Source organism: Bos indicus, chromosome 8, assembly GCF_029378745.1.
Source record: "Bos indicus isolate NIAB-ARS_2022 breed Sahiwal x Tharparkar chromosome 8, NIAB-ARS_B.indTharparkar_mat_pri_1.0, whole genome shotgun sequence".
NCBI classification, from domain to species: Eukaryota; Metazoa; Chordata; class Mammalia; order Artiodactyla; family Bovidae; genus Bos; species Bos indicus.
In genome coordinates, this window is record NC_091767.1 from 56,151,599 (window position 1) to 56,168,622 (window position 17,024).

Genomic DNA, 17,024 nt, shown 5'->3' on the forward strand with positions numbered 1-17,024 from the left:
TGTTTCAAGTAGGAAGGGTTAATGGGGTCCCTGTTATTTTGTACAGGCTGTGAGTGGAAGCTCCCTACTCTATTCATTTTTCCCTCCTATTTATTATTGTACTCATATCTCTCATCTGCTTGGTGAGTTCTTTGCAAATTACTTTGGTATTTGTAATTTGCTGAAGTGCAAGTGAAGTTAGCATATGCACTTTACTTCCTGTCAGAGATAAAACTGCTTGCGAGTAGTCCTGTCTCTACTTACTAATTAGGCCTCCCTGCCCATAGAATTTGAGCCTGGGGGGATGGGAATTAGTTCAAGAAGAGAATGTATTTGGAGTGAAATGGTGTGGACCCAGAAAGCAGTAAGCAACACCCTGAACAGACCTTTGTAGAAATGACTGAAGGCCAGGGTGTATGAAGAACAGATTAAGTTGGAATACTTATTCGATAACACTCCTGTGGACTTTAGCCTGATTCAGATTTGCAATTTGTGTGTGTGTGTGTGTGTGTGTGTGTATGTATGTATAATGTTTAGCAGTTAATGTATCATGATAGGCATGACACTGAATTTAAGGGACTGAGATATAATTCAGGTCTGGTTTTAGAAAATGACTTCATTTTCTAGCATAAAATGTTTTCAGGGTAGGTAATCTCCCATCTCTAAACTTCAGTTTCCTTTTCTTGCATATGTTGTTGTCCAGTCACTTGAGTTGTGTCCGAATCTTTGTGACCCCATGGACTACAGCACGCAAGGCATCCCTGTCCTTCCCTATCTCCTGGAATTTGCTCAAACTTACAGTCATCCTGTTACTTGATCTTTACGTAGTAAATTCTATTTTTTATGAAAGGTTTTCTGTTTTAAGTGGACTAAATTAAACTTTCTATATACATCACAGAGCCTCTTTATACGTGAGCTTTCTTTCCCCTGTCCAAACTTTTGCAATTCCTGGTAACCGCCAAGGTTTGTGGCCTCTGGAGAATTCAAAGAACTACATTTAGGAATTTGGTTTGTTGCTCTTTCTTCCCTCCTACAACTCAATTTTTTTGCTCATACACACCCAGTGTCACAAATAGAATTGGTGTCTACAATTGGAAATGCAAAAGACCTTGGGATATAAATTGAGTTGAATATGTAGTGATTGGGTATTTTCTGTTGATGAATTAGTCTTTATAATTTTGGGGGTCAAGATGTGCTTGAGTTCTCAGTCTTAGGGTTCACAACAGTTTTATAGATTGGAATTCTACTACTACTCTATTGTTTCCAATACATTTCACAGGAGCAAAATATCTTCAGACCACTAAACAACATCTACTTGCAAGTGAAGAGGGAACAAAAGCTCATAAAACTGCAATAAAATATTTATTTGTCTTCAGCAATAGGATTAATTTTATCACTGTAGATTTATGACCCTAGAAATTCGTTGGTGGATATTTAATATATCAAAATAGCAGAACAAGGAGCTTGTATTAAGAAATGTGTTGTGAAACTTGTGATTTACCAGAGAGAACAGATTTTTTTCCATAGAACTTAATAAAACAGCAACAAAATTGAATTAGCTTGGCATAAAGTTTAATTGCCTGACGAAAGATTTGATACTGCTGTTGCATTACTGTTTATTATATATAACATATCTTGGACTTGTGGATCATCACCCCCCATCCCCACCCCCAGACTGACTGGGAAAGCTGATGATGGCAGTAGGATTGTAGTGTTAGTGTCTAGGAATCTTCTTTTTGATTTCCTCTTCCTAACATAAAGGAGGAAGAGTTCACTGCAATGATCTTTCCAAAAAGGAAAACAGAGTATAGCTTGTTGCCTCCCTCAGTGCAATTCCTTTATTGAAAGCCTCTCTCTTCAAAAATTCCATAGCTCTTCAGTGCTATAGTACCTTGTGAGAGTGTGCCTTAGTGACATCCAGCTTATGCATCTGGGTTTTTGTTTTTGTTTTTGATAGAAATAGCCTGATAGCAGAAAGTCATAAAAGAATATAGTAAATCTACAACCTTCCAATTTTCTCTATTTTGAGTTGTGGCTATAAGTATGAATTACTGTCTTTCTGTTCATATTGTGTCTGACTCTTTGTGACCCCATGGACTGTCTGTGGAATTCTCCAGGTCAGAATACTGGAGTGGGTAGCCTTTCTCTTCTCCAGGGGATCTTCCCAACCCAGGGATCAAACCCAGGTCTCCTGCATTGCAGGCGGATTCTTTACCAGCTAAGCCACAAGGGAAGCACATATATATATTTCTTATCTTTTGAGCTCCTATAAGAATTAGGTACACACTTAGGAAAAAAACACAGTCTCTTGAGATTGTAATATGGGAGCTAGACATCTTTATGTTCAGAAAGGTTAGAGGTATATGGTCTGACAGAGGCAGAACAACTTCAGTCCCCATAATTCAGCTACTACAGAATTTGAGAATAGAGCCACTAAATTGATGATATGGCCATAGCGTTTACAACCAGAGACCGTCTAAGTTCTTATCCATGAAACTCGTAACAGCTAACCTTCTTGAGGACTGCTTTGTGAATTTTCAATCAGAAGGACAGTCCCCAAAGGGTGGCTGAGTCTGGATCATTGTTATGGAAAGTGATTGAGTAAGTAAAAATATGTATCATGAGAAGAAGCAGCCAGTAGCTTCCTTTTAGTTTTATTTGAATGAGGGTAAAAAAAGGATTTCTTTTTTTGTTTGTTTGTTTAATCCTAGTGTCTCCTGGGGTCTTGACAATTTGTGTTTTTAAAGTATGTCATCAAGAAAGCATTCACTTTCTGTCACAGATCTGATTAACTCTCTCAGCCATTTGCATGTTCTTGATAGTAGAAGCATATGTACATTTGATGGAGTCTACAGGAGTCCAGAACATTGAAGCTTTTGGGCTTAGTCATATCCAGTGCTTTTAGGCCACCTTCAGCCCCGTTACTGATTATCTACCTAGAGAAGATGCTAAAAATAACACAAAATATAAATTTGACTCAACAATTAGCCATTCAGACTAAAAATTCTGTTCAGACATTAAAAAATTAAGTCCATAAAACCTGAGTGATTTTATGGCATAAAAGAGATTATCAATTAACTTCAAAGTAACGTGGTTATATGAATGCTAGTGTCTCTCTCTCTCTCCCTCTCAGATCCTGATTAGAATAACCAAATATATTTAATAATAGGGAAAAACTCACATCCGTGCTTCTTACTAAAAGAAAAGATTATATGACTACACCATAGAAAAGAAAAAGTATACACTGTTGCAAAAAAGTATTCACAGAAGTTGAAAGCAAAGAATGAACAAAGAGATACAAACTCATTTAAATAAAGGAGTCATTATATTAATGCCAAACAGGTAGAAATAAATGCCCAACATATTAAATGTACCAATACTACTGCATTATTGATGAAGGACACAATCTTCCAAGAAAATATAAATACCATTATTCCTTGCATTAAAATAACCAACATAAAAATACATAAAATAATCAAAATACACAATCTGTATAAATCTAAAAGAAGTTGAAAGAGCTTCCCTGGTGGCTCAGATGGTAAAGAAATCTGTCTGCAGAAGACCCAGTTTCAATCCCTGGGTCAGGAAGATTCCCTGGAGAAGGGAATGGCTACCAACTCCAGTATTCTTGCCTGGAGAATCCCATGGACAGGGAAGCCCAGTGGGCTATAGGCCATGGGGTTGTAAAGCATCAGATACTATTGAGTGACTAAGCGTGCACACACACACACATATACACACACAAGAAAAGTGAAAAGAACACAATACTAATAGATGAGTATTTTTACAGGCCTGGGGATATCAGTAATCTACAAATAAGCTAGTAAGTAAGCCAATACCCTTCAGAGTAGGATTCTTTCCCTCATCTCTTATAAAACACTAGAAAAATTTGGTTTTATTTTGAGCTATAATGGAAGCATCAATATACTACAAAATGCAGCCATTTAAGAGAAAATATTGTCTGACCATAATACAGAGGGAAATAATAAAACAAAATGAATAATACTCAATAACTTGACCATCTCCCAAGTTTTGCAGGACTGTGTTATGACTTTCTTTCTGTAGAAGTGTGTGTATATATATATATATATATATTTCTTTTTTGTATTTGTTTTCAGAGAGTTTCTTATCTAAAGACATTCTATGGCCATCACAGTGACATCATTTAGTACTTTTCTCTTGTGGTTCATAATCTATGTACTGTAATTCTTTCCTAATAGCTCTAGTTCTGGTAACACAAGACAATGGGTTAAAATCTGAGCCTTTCACACTTGCATTGAATACAGTGTGCCATTGTCAGCACTAAAATGCCACTTAATTTTGTTCCTTTATTCTTATACATATCCCTATTTTCAAAGCCCTTTTCATTTTTTGACGGGTAAAAATTAAACTGATAATCTTCCTAACTGGTTCTTAGACCAAAAGGAAATATAAATGTAAGTTATATAATATATAAAAAGGTCAGTGGTAAGAATATTATATATCAACATTTATGAGAGATTTTTAAAGTTGCACTCAGAAGAAAATAAATGTCTCTATATGCTTTAAATACTAAAGAATAAAAGAGGAATTTTTTTAAATTTAAAATTTCATTGAAGATTTTTAAAAAAGAATAGCTAAAGTAAAGCACAGGTTGGCAAACTCTAGTCCATAGGTCACTTTTAGCCCACCACCTGTTTTGGTGAATAACATTTTATTGAAACATAGCTATGCTCATTGACTTTTAAATTGTCAATGGCTGCTTTTGTGCTGCAAGGGTAGTGTTAAGTCATTGTGACAGGGACTATTAGGCCGCAAAGTCATACAGCCCTTTACTGTAACCTTAATCTAGGGCATGTAAAGAAAAGGATTATTAAAAATAAAATTATAAATGAGTGATTTGAAAATTAATCTGAGATATGTCCATTGTTTTAGCATGTTCTAACATGCATAGAAAACCATGTAATGTTATCCTATTTTGTTAGCATCATCTCATACTAAAACACTGAATGAAAAGCATAATGAAAAAAAATACAGATACGTTTCTCACATACAGGTGAAGTATTGAAAGTAAATATTATTAAATCTAATTCAGCAGTATGTTTAACTATTAATTACCTGCAGCCAAGTGAAAATTTATTCCAGGGTATATAAATTATTTACTATAAGTAAATATGCTAATATACCTAATCACATCACATAGCCCAAAGCAGAGAAATCATACATTAATCTTAATAGATGCAGAAAAACAGTTGGTCTCTTTTTATGATAGAAAAATATTAATCTAGAAATGTAAAAGTATATTTTTAGTATGTCACAAACAGCATACACACTCTGATGTTTCTCACAGTTAAACGTCAGAGACAGTCTTTTAAAGTCATAAATGGTATAAGAATATCTTCTATTTTCATGAATATTTAAGGGAAAAAACTTATGAAAGTTCCAACTAGTGCATAAGATGTTAAAGATTTAAAAAGAGGAAAACATTAAATTATTATTTTCAGATTATATTATGATTATATTTCCTGAAAACAAAGTCTGGAAATTAATAGATCTGATAGTAGACCTCATTCAAGCTTCTTCAGTTGGCAAAGGGATTCCAGTGAGTTTGACATGTAACATTTATTTGTTATGTCTTTGCATTTTCCTTCAATTAGGAACAGTTCCTCATTTTTTCTTTGTATTTCATACCTTGACAGTTACAGGAAACTATAAATCAGTTATTTCATGGAACATCTGTTAATTTGGGGTGTTCCTGTTAGTTTCAAGTTAATGTGTCACTGGCTGAAGTATTTCAGAAACAGTGTTGTGTTCTCATTATATGCCTATTCTAGGAACGATGCTAAAGCTGAAACTCCTGTACTTTGGCCACCTCATGCGAAGAGTTGACTCATTGGGAAAGACTCTGATGCTGGGAGGGATTGGGGGCAGGAGGAGAAGGGGACGACAGAGGATGAGATGGCTGGATGGTGGATGGCATCACTGACTCGATGGACGTGAGTCTCAGTGAACTCTGGGAGTTGGTGATGGACAGGGAGGCCTGGCGTGCTCTGATTCATGGGGTCACAAAGAGTCGGATACGACTGAGCGACTGATCTGATCTGATCAGATGCACATGTTTTTCCTTTGTTCTGTTACTGGTGGTGTTTACCTTCGATAAGTTGACTAAAATGCTACTGACCATTCTAAACTTACTATTTTTCCATTTTTGTAATAGGTATTATATCAGGAGGTAATTTGTAACTATAAGAGTATCCTATTCCACATTATTTTATTCATCTGTTTGTTTATATTGGCATGTATTCATGACTTTCTATTTTATTCAATGGTTATAATTTGTTTCTATATATATTTAATTGCTCAAATTGTCCAGGGTGTCCAAATACTGAAAATTATCATATGGCCAGGATCTGCACTACATATATAAAGACATTCCCTATTCAACAATACCAAAATACGCTGTTCCCTAGCAAAGTTTGTATGTAGAGCAATGTTATATGTAACCACAAAAAACTGAAAGCAATATCAGGGTACAACATTAGAGGAACTAACAGATTTATACATCATTAAATATAGTGGGCTGTTGGATAGCCCTAAAATCATTAATGTTATTATATTATTCAGGTGCTATTCATTACATCAGAAAATGCTCATTGTAATATTAATGGAAGCAAGGTAACTAGGTTCCAAATTGTATATATTATAATCTCAAACATATTAAAAAATAAAAGGAGCAGAAACTATATTAAAATATGTATAGTAGATCTTTTCAGTGATGGAGTTATGAGTGACTATTATTTTTTAAAATTTCCAAATTTGCCACTGGGCATACTATGTTTTTATAATTGAAGGGGAAAAAAAGCAAAACAATAAAAAGCATTGGATCAGCTTCCCACAAATATTGATTCAGTTATTGGGCTAAGGGAAGTTTTACTAACTGGGACGGTTTCATTTTCCCACTGTGCATTACTCCACAGGAGAAAAAAACATGCCAGCCTTTTTGGGCATGTTGGTGCACTGGGCAGGATGGTGTACAATTATAAGTTGGGATAATGATCATTATCTGCTAGGTGACCTGGAGAGGGTGGGTATCCAGTAACTCTCTCTATATTCTACCATGGAAGCATTAAAAGAAATCTGCCCTCATATCCTTAGTTGGAAATATGGCCCTGAACAAAAGGGTTAAACATAAAAAAGGGTTAAACAGAAGTACACAACATAAACAACTAAAAATATAAGCCTATATTTTAAGTTCATTACTCTAAAAAAGATAAAATGCAGGATGTTCCTCTCATGTGTACTATAATATTTATGAGGTCATTAATGTTTGCCAAAAACAGTACATGCAAAACTGTCTTATTCTTTCTTCTCTGGCATTATCATAATATCCTATATGGAACTTTTGGTAAAAATTGGTATAGTCATTCATTATGCATTTATCTTATTTTAATCCTCTTTGGACTTGATCAGGATGACAATACTTAGTGCTTGAGAAGTCACCATGAAAAGTATGAAAGCTCAAGATATATCTGCTTATTCATAAGTAAATAAATCATTCTTTTTAACCCTTTAATCTACTCTAGAAATTGAATAATTGAGCTAGAACAGGGATTGTTCCATCTGATTCAAAACATTTGGAGGTCAGAGTCTCAGAGAGATTTTTCACATGTTTATTTGCTCTAATTCACATAATTAGTTAAAATGAACAAATTAGAAAACAAGTAACCAGAGGGTGCTGGATTAGCAGGAGTCTTAAAAGCTTTGCAGCTTCTTCGTATAATTATTGAGAAGGCATGTTTAATTAATATAATACCCATTAGTAATGATTAAATATAGCCAAGGTCAGGAAATTAACCCTTTTACCATTTACAGTTGGCATTTTAATTTTATAGTACTCTCAGCCCAGCAGAAATGTTCATTTATTTCAATGTAATATTCTGTGATACTGTTGCAACATCAAAAATCTCTTTTTCATGTCACTATAATACAGTAATTTATGGGTAAGAAATGGAGGTTTTAGTTTCTGGAGATATCTATAGAAGACTCTCATAAATGTGAAAGTTCAGTACTCAAAGGAATGAAGATGCACATACAATTTCAAGAGACTGTGCTTTGCGAACTGGACTCTTTCTGAGCTGAGTGAAAAATAGAATGAAGAGACTTAAATAGTTGCTCCGTTTCCTAATCCCACATCTTGTACCTCAATTGAAAGGGGTTAAGAGCCCATTAAATTCTCTTCTTGGTCCATAAGCTTCTTTTCAGTACCTTTCCCAGGTTGCAAAGAAAATTTCCTGAAGGTTAGCCATTGAAGATTACTATACTCCTGAAAATCCTTGACTTATGTCTTGAAACATGGGGTCATTTTAATTATCTATGGATGAAAGACTGGTTTGACTTCAACTCACTTTAGGTGTCTCTTATGATGTATAACATCTTAAGGTTCTGAAAAACTATCTCCCTCATTACAGTCTAAGAAATACCATATTTACTCAGCTTTTTGTTTTTATTTCTGCTTTATGTAATTCATTACTACCAGTGCATCAACTCTGATTTCTATGAATGAGGGAAAAAAATCTACAAATCAAAAAAAAAAAAAAAAACAGCATGGAGTTATATTTTTAGTTTCCATAATGAAGCTACCCTCTCATTTGTTAAAGGTGTAAAAATTACCATCAATGAATATTATAAGAACCAGAGGATAAAGGAGGTGGGATATGAAAGATACTGAGTGTTTATGTGAATGAAAATTTTCATGAATAGTGATACCTGTTTTATGTTCTCAAATTTAAATTACAATATTAATTTTAAATTATTTTTATTGGAGTACAATTGCTTTACAATGTTATGTTATTTCTGTACAGCAAAAATGAATCAGCTATATGTATACATGGGAAAGATTGAGGGCAGGAGGAGAAGGAGACGACAGAGGATGAGATGGTTGGATGGCATCACCGACTCAATGGACATGGGTTTGGGTGGATTCTGGGAGTTGGTGATGGACAGGGAGGCCTGGCGTGCTACGGTCATGGGGTCACAAAGAGTTGGACACGACTGACTGACTGAACTGAACTGAACTGATACATGTATCTCCTCTCTCTTGACCTTCCCTGCCACCCACCCATCACTCTCAAAATTTTTAAAAAGATAGTTTTCAGATGGAAGAGAAATGCAGCTCTAATAGTTATACTTTTCTATGAATTATATGTGTAATATATTCAATATGTATGAAATATATGTTTATTACAGAGTTGTCCTATATTAGTTGTGATTAATACTTGGTCTTTTGAATTTCAAGATAAATCAAGCAAGATGAATTGGGTAGGAACATCTGGACAGAATAAGGTTTTTCACGTCTGAAGCTGAAATCTTTCACCTGGATGAATTTGCCAAAGCCTAGAGGCATTCCCACAGTTTTAGGGTTTGGAAACATGAAATTTTTAGAATTCTAAATACAATCTCTTTTCCCACGGGAGGACTCACATTAAATCAGCAAACACAAATAGTGTGTAATAACAGAATGGCAAGTTGTGAATGTAATGATAAGCAAAAAAAAAGTAAAGAAATCAGAGTACTCTTTATCTCTTTGAAGTGTACTCTGACTGATCTGGATGTCAAAAGCAATTGGGATTCATGAACTTTTCTGTGTGTATTTTACACCTCAATGAAATTACAAAAAACAAAGTGAAATCTCTGAAACCCAGGGGCTAAGACTCTCCAGAATAAACAGTAAGGACAATTCTCCTGAAAGTTTGGGTGGTGGTTTCTAAGGGCAAAGGGTAATAGCTACTGCAGTTGTCAGTTATGATTTGAAACTTTAATTTCTGAATCACAGATGCATGTGTTTCAAAAGAACCTTGGAAATTTGGATGGATGGTTGCCCTAAGAAGACCTTTTGTTTCTGAGTAGTGAGGATGACTCTTTAATGATTTATAGTTTTTCTGTCAGTTGTCTGAGATAACTTTTCTTACTTCATTTGGCAAAACATTTGCTGGTCTTTCCTCTAAACCAGAGGTCAAGATCTAACTCCTACAAAACTTTCCAATTGTTTCAATTTATTCCAAAACTCCTTGACCCTATCAACCTCTCTTACTGGGAACATTTCAAAATAATTGTAATTTAAACTTGGAGTTATAGCTCTCTGAAAATGTGACTCATGTATTTTGTTGGTGGACCTTCAGCTCTCAGAAACTCTGAAGTATTGAACAACTGGACACCTTGTGTTTCTGGGTAATTAGAGCTACTCTCTCATTTATCAGCCGAGTGATCTTGAGCAAATTGTGAAACTTCTCTAAGCTTTAGCTTCCTTGTCAATAAAGTTGGCTCCGATATATGTAATATTTTATACATAATAGTATACACAGTATAGCTGAGGTGTGTTGTGTGTGCAGTGACTATGATAAGCATTTAGTACTACAAACGACTTTATTTCCATCCTTTGTGCTTAGTCACTCAGTCATTTCTGACTGTTTGTGACCCCATGGACTGTAGCCCACCAGGCCTCTCTATCCATGGGGATTCTCCAGGTAAGAATACTGGAGTGGGTTATACCATGCCCTCCTCCAGATCTTCCCAACTCAGGTACTGAACCCAGGTCTCCTGCACTGCAGGTGGATTCTTTACCCTTGAGCTAATAGGGAAGCCCCTCCATCCTTTATCCTTTAGTGAATATATTCTTACAAGTGTATCAACAATTGAATTGACGCCTCTGTGAGATAGTGAGGTCTCAGATAACAAAAGATCAGTTCTCAGCTGGTCAAATCTTGGCGGTGTTGGAGAAGACTCTTGAGAGTCCCTTGGACTGCAAGGAGATCCAACCAGTCAATCCTAAAGGAATAGGATATTCATTTCTGAATATTCATTGGAAGGACTGAGGCTGAAGCTGAAACTCCAAAACTTTGGCCATCTGATGCGAAGAACTGACTCATTGGAAAAGACCTTGATGCTGGGAAAGATTGAAGGCTGGAGAACAAGAGGATGACAGAGGATGAAATGGTTGGATGGCATCACCAACTCGATGAACATGAGTCTGAGAAAACTCTGGGAGTTGGGATGGACAGGGAAGCCTGGCGTGCTGCAGTCTATGGGGTCACAAAGAGTCTGACATGACTGAGCGACCAAACTGACTGAACTGAACCATAATTTTGCTTGGGGATAAGAGGAAGGAGATTCAGAATGAAGCAGGGTTAAGTCCCAAGAAACTTTGTCCCTCAGAACCTTTCCACATTTGAATTTGCCATGTATAAGAGAGAATATGGATTAGGAGTCCTGCACCTCTGATTTAACTGTGATGCTGGTACATTCTTCCCAGCTAGCATTAATCAGAAGCCCAAGTTTCAGTGTATCTCTCTGCTTTCCTTTATTTTTATTTTTCTTCTCTTTCTTCTTTCTTTTTAATGAATTATCAACCTCTTTTTTGTTTGTTTTTATTTTTTCCTTTTGTTGTTCTTATTGTCTAGTCGCTCAGTTTGTGTCTGACTCTGTGACCCCATGGACTGTAGCATGCCAGGCTTCTCTGTCCTTCACTGTCTCCTGGAGTTTGCTTAAACTCATGTCCATTGAGTTGATGATGCAATCCAACCATCTCATCCTCTGTCACCCCCTTCTCCTCCTACCCTCAATCTTTTCCAGCATCAGAGTCTTTTCCAATAAGTTGCTTCTTTGCATCAGGTGGCCATAGTATTGGAGCTTCAGCATCAGTCCTTCCAATGAATATTCAGGACTGATTTCCTTTTGGATTGATTGGTTTGATCTCCTTGCTGTCCAAAGGACTCTCAAGAGTCTTTTGCAGCACCACAATTAAGAAAAATCAATTTTTCAGTGCTTAGCTTTCTTTATGTTCCAACTCTCACATCCGTACATTGACTACTGAAAAAACTATAGCTTTAACTAGGTGGACCTACATTTTCAGGAGCTTTTCACAGTCTCCCATCTGTCTTTCCCTCTATTTCTCTTCAATCTAATTGTATTTCATTTAACCTCATCCAGCCTTTCCCTCAGGTCCCCCAACATGTGGTACTCGTATGTTCAGCCAGGTTTGTTCCCTATTCCATAAGCCCTCTGTGCTCACTCCTGATGTTGTGTATTGTCCCTTCCCTGAAGGCTCTTTGCTGTCCTTCTTATAAACTTATTCAAGACTCAATCCTACCTCATCTAAGGGGTCCTCACAGAAGAAGGCAGTGCTTTTTGAAACCCTTCTTTAAATGAAATCCCATAGCAAGTCTAATTTGTCCTCCCTGACCTGGTAATTAATTATCCATTGACCCCATCATATAGGGTATGTTGTTTTTCTTATGTGTTATTCTTCTTTATATAAAAAGGTTTTAATGACTTTAACTAGGAGCTATGGCATTTTCTTTTTCATTTTCGTACAAGGGTCTGTGATATGAAGTTAACATCCATTTCCCCCACTTCCCATTCACGCTCAGCACTCATTAAGCATAAAGCATACATGGAACTTACTGGTTTACAGGTTTTTGTAGCCCTTGGTTCTGGTCCTTGGGTCTAAGCCACAGTACTGTAATGCTAATTTGATTGATTTCTTATTGTCACATAACTCAGGAATTAACTAAATCATTACAAATTTAGAAACATATAAGATACTATAAGAAAGCCAATGGATATCACAACCTTAGGCCTGGGGGAGAGTGCTGTGCGAGTAATAGATTGGTGGGGTTCATATTTAATGATTTAGCCTTCTAATATTCCTTTGTAATTAAGAGATATGCAAATATATAGTTAATATTTAACAGCATTGGTTAAAAAAAGAGAAAAGAGAGAAAGGGAGGGAAGAGAGAGATCTTGAAGACTTTTTGAAATTCATGAACAAATATGATTGGATGGGCAAAGAGAAAAACCAAGGGCTGACCTCCTACAAATAAGCTCAGGAAAGAGAGAAGGGCTCATCTGATATGCAAGTAGAAAGGTTAGACCTCTAGCACCTTAGACAATCTGAATAGTCTGAGCAATGTTGGCAGAAGGCACATTAAAGAGCTTGCACAATTCTGCCAATGTCTCACCCAAAGAAATCTGGCATGGTGTTCACCATCTAGCTAATCCTAACATGCAGACATCTCTGAGAGTGAAATCAGATCTTTCTTTGCCAGACTGGGTTCCTTATTTGGGCAACTGGGTCAAATCAAGAAAGGCCAATATAGGCTGCCAGAGTAGACAAGGAGAGGAGAAATAAAAGAACAAGACAAATAATTCATCAGTGATTTCCTCCCCATATTCTTAGCCTCCACCTTACCTCCATCTTACTGGTAATACAGGAATAAGGTGGAAGGATCAGGTAAAAGGTATATATAGAAACTGAGTAAATATCGAAAACAAAGTAACTTAAAACATAAAATTTTCTTTCTAGGGATAATTGTGGTGATAGTTCAGTAATAAAATAAGATCAGATGAAGTCTGAAGAAATGTTAGAAAACCTGGATAAAGTAGAAAAACATCTGTTTGAAGGCATCAGAATGTTAGAGACACAAAGACGTGTGGGCCAAGTTCTAGAGAGAAGGGAAATAGACACAGGAATGACATTTGGCCCAGCTTTTCTCCTTGGGGCATTTGCTGATTCAAATCTTACAGTCTAGGGGCTGAGAAGCCAAGGAGTTCAAAAGACTGCAAGCAGAGAAGCCAAGTGGCAAAACTCAAGCAAAAAGCAACAACTAAGAGAATGACAAGCTAAGTCTCAACAGGGCTGAGGGAACCATTGCATATAAAGCCTGACCAGTACAAGTACTTGGGAATGTTCACATGGTAATTTCAAAGGGCAGCACCCATGGAGGAAGGACAAGCCAGAAATAGACCAACCTTACCAAGACTGAGAACCCCTTTGAATGAGCTCAAACTGAGAATGGACTAAGGTTACCAGTCCCCATCATAACTGTCTGCTATGAGCAAAAAGAGATCTTTTCAAAAGAAAGATAACAACATCCAGAGTAGAGGTATCTTTATAGTTTCCTAAAGTGAAAGTGAAGTCGCTCAGTCATGTCCGACTCTTAGCGACGCCATGGATTGCAGCCTACCAGGCTCCTCTGTCCATGGGAGTTTCCAGGCAAGAGTACTGGAGTGGGTTGCCATTAAAATAAGCCTGGTTTTAATATAAAACATAATTTGACATACCAGAAAAATACTAAATGGTCAAGAGCTCCGAAAGAAAAAGACAATATAAGTCAACACAGGAGGACAAGATATTGGAGTTTTCAGTCATTAGTTAAAACAACTATGATTTAACAAAGAAAATATACACATGGCAAATAAGTTTATTAAAAAGTGCTACATGTTATATAACATTAGGGAATTTTAAATTAAAGTGATGAGATACCAATACATACCTATTCAAATGGCTAAAATCCAAAAAATGAAATACCAAAGCTGGTGAGGATATAGAACAATAGGAATTCTCATTTGTTGCTAGTGAGATACATGACAGTTTCTTATAAAAGTAAACATACTTTTATGATACAGTGATCTTGTCATCATGCTACTTGGTATCTGCCCATAGCAACTGAAAAGTTATATCTATATTAAAAACCTGAATGTGGGTTTTTATAACAGTTTCTTTCTTAATTGCCAAAACTTGGAATCAACTAAGATGTTTTCCAATAGATGAACCATTTGGCTTCTCTGCTTATAGTCTTTTGAACTCCTTGGCTCCATACAAAGCAGTAGCATTCAGCAATAAGAAGGAAAGTCTATGAAGCCATGAACAGACGTGGAAGAAATTTAAATGCATATAGCTAAGTGAAAAAGAGCCAGTACGCAAAGGCTGTGTACATATTGCATGATTCCAACTATATGAAATTTAGAAAAAGGCAAAACTGTGGCCACAATGAAAAGATCTGTGGTCACTAGAGGTTGTGAGAGGGAGAAAAGGGTAGGTGAACCATGGAAATTTAAAGGCAGTGAAACTTCCATGTGTGGTTCTGTGATGATGGATACAGGTTATTATACATTGTCAAAAATCACATAATGTACAAAACAAAGAGTGAAGTCCAAAGTAAACCATGGGCTTTAGTTAGTAATAATGTGTCAGTATTAGTTTAGTAACTATATCAAATATGTTATACTACCATAAGATGTTAATAATAAGGGAAACTGGATAAAGGTCAGGAGGTATGAGAACTCTCTATGTGTTGTTCAGTCACTAAGTCATGTCCAATTCTTTGTGACCCCATGGCCTTCACTATCTCCCGGAGTTTGCTTGAATTTATGTCTAGTGAGTCAGTGATGCTGTCTAACCATCTCATCCTCTGCCACCCCCTTCTTTTGCCTTCACTCTTTCCCAGCATCAGGGTCTTTTCCCATGAGTTGGCTCTTCGCATCAGGTGGGCACATATTGGAGCTTCAGCTTCAGCAACAGTCCTTCCAATGACTATTCAGGTTGATTTACTTTAAAATTGACTGGTTTGATCTCATTGCTGTCCAAGGTACTCTCAAGAGTCTTCTCTACTACCACAATCAAAACGCATCAATTCTTTGGTGCTCAGCCTTCTTTATGGGCCAATTCTCACATCCATCCATGACTACTGGAACTCTCTATACTTTCTGCTTCATTGTTATGTAAATCAGAAATTACTCAAAAATAATCTATTAATTTAAAAACAAGTCTAGACCTGCATACAAAACTTGCAGATAAATCCAGCCACAGCAGCATTATTTAAGTAATTCCAAAGTGGAAATAACCCAAAGGTCCATTAACTGATTAATGGATAAATAAATCACAATAATAACCATACCATTAAATGTGGTTCAGCCATATAAAGAAATCGTGTACTGATACATGATTTCTTGAATGGACCTACAACATGGATGGACCTTCAAACCATGCTAAGTAACTGTATGATTCAATTTGTATGAAATATCCAGAATAGGCAAATCTATAGCAACAGCAGCAGCAGCAGCATAAAGATAAAGTATATTAGTGGCTGCCTAGGGTTTGGAAAAATGGGGAGTAAGTGACTTATAATAGATTCGTTTTCTTTTTTGGAGAGAGGTGGACAAAAACTTTAAAATTGTAGTGGTAAATACACAGCACATTAAATTGTACATTTGAAATTATATGGAAAGTAAATTATATCTCATTGAAGGTATTATTTAAAATTATGATTAGTTATTAAAAATAAAGGGCAACATACACAATTTAAGCAAACACTGTGAAATGCAATCAAAACACCAATACAGTATACTAACGCATATATATGGAATTTAGAAAGATGGTAACAATAACCTTGTATACGAGACAGCAAAAGAGACACTGATGTATATAACAGTCTTTTGGACTCTGTAGGAGAGGGAGAGGGTGGGATGATTTGGGAGAATGGCATTGAAACATGTATAATATCATATATGAAACGAGTCGCCAGTCCAGGTTTGATGCACGATACTGGATGCTTGGGGCTGGTGCACTGGGACGACCCAGAGGGTTGGTATGGGGAGGGATGAGGGAGGAGGGTTCATGATGGGGAACACATGTATACCTGTGGCAGATTCATTTTGATATATGGCAAAACCAATACAATATTGTAAAGTTAAAAAATAAAATAAAATAATAAAAAAAAGAAAGTCTAGACTTAAAAAAGCAGTAGCTGAAATTAAGCACTCAGAAGCATGGTTTGACGGTGTCATAGTCAAACAAAATAAAGGATTACTAATGTCAATTAAAAAATAATGACTAAAATTTGGAGGGAAAATGATGGAAAACAGAGAATCTATCCCAAGACCCTGGGGGCAGGAAAGACCATGGCATGAATGTAAAAACGCCACCCGGCTCTCTCGGGACAAAGAGGGAACAGGCTGGCCTGCTTTTAGTTCATTTGCTGGGAGGGGGGCCTTTTACCCACCATACAAAATGTTAAGGAGCCTGCCCTCCAAGATGCCTTAAATAGCAGAAGCCAGGGCTACCACCCCATCTCCCAGGGCAAGAGACAGCCTGGTTGTGTCTGTCTCTTTTTTATTTTTTGCCATAATGGCAGAAATATGACCTATAAGGGTCCTATCCTGTCCTATATATTTGAGGTGTTTCACTAGTAGTTGAGGCTGATTGGACAGGTTTGAGTCAAATTTACTTT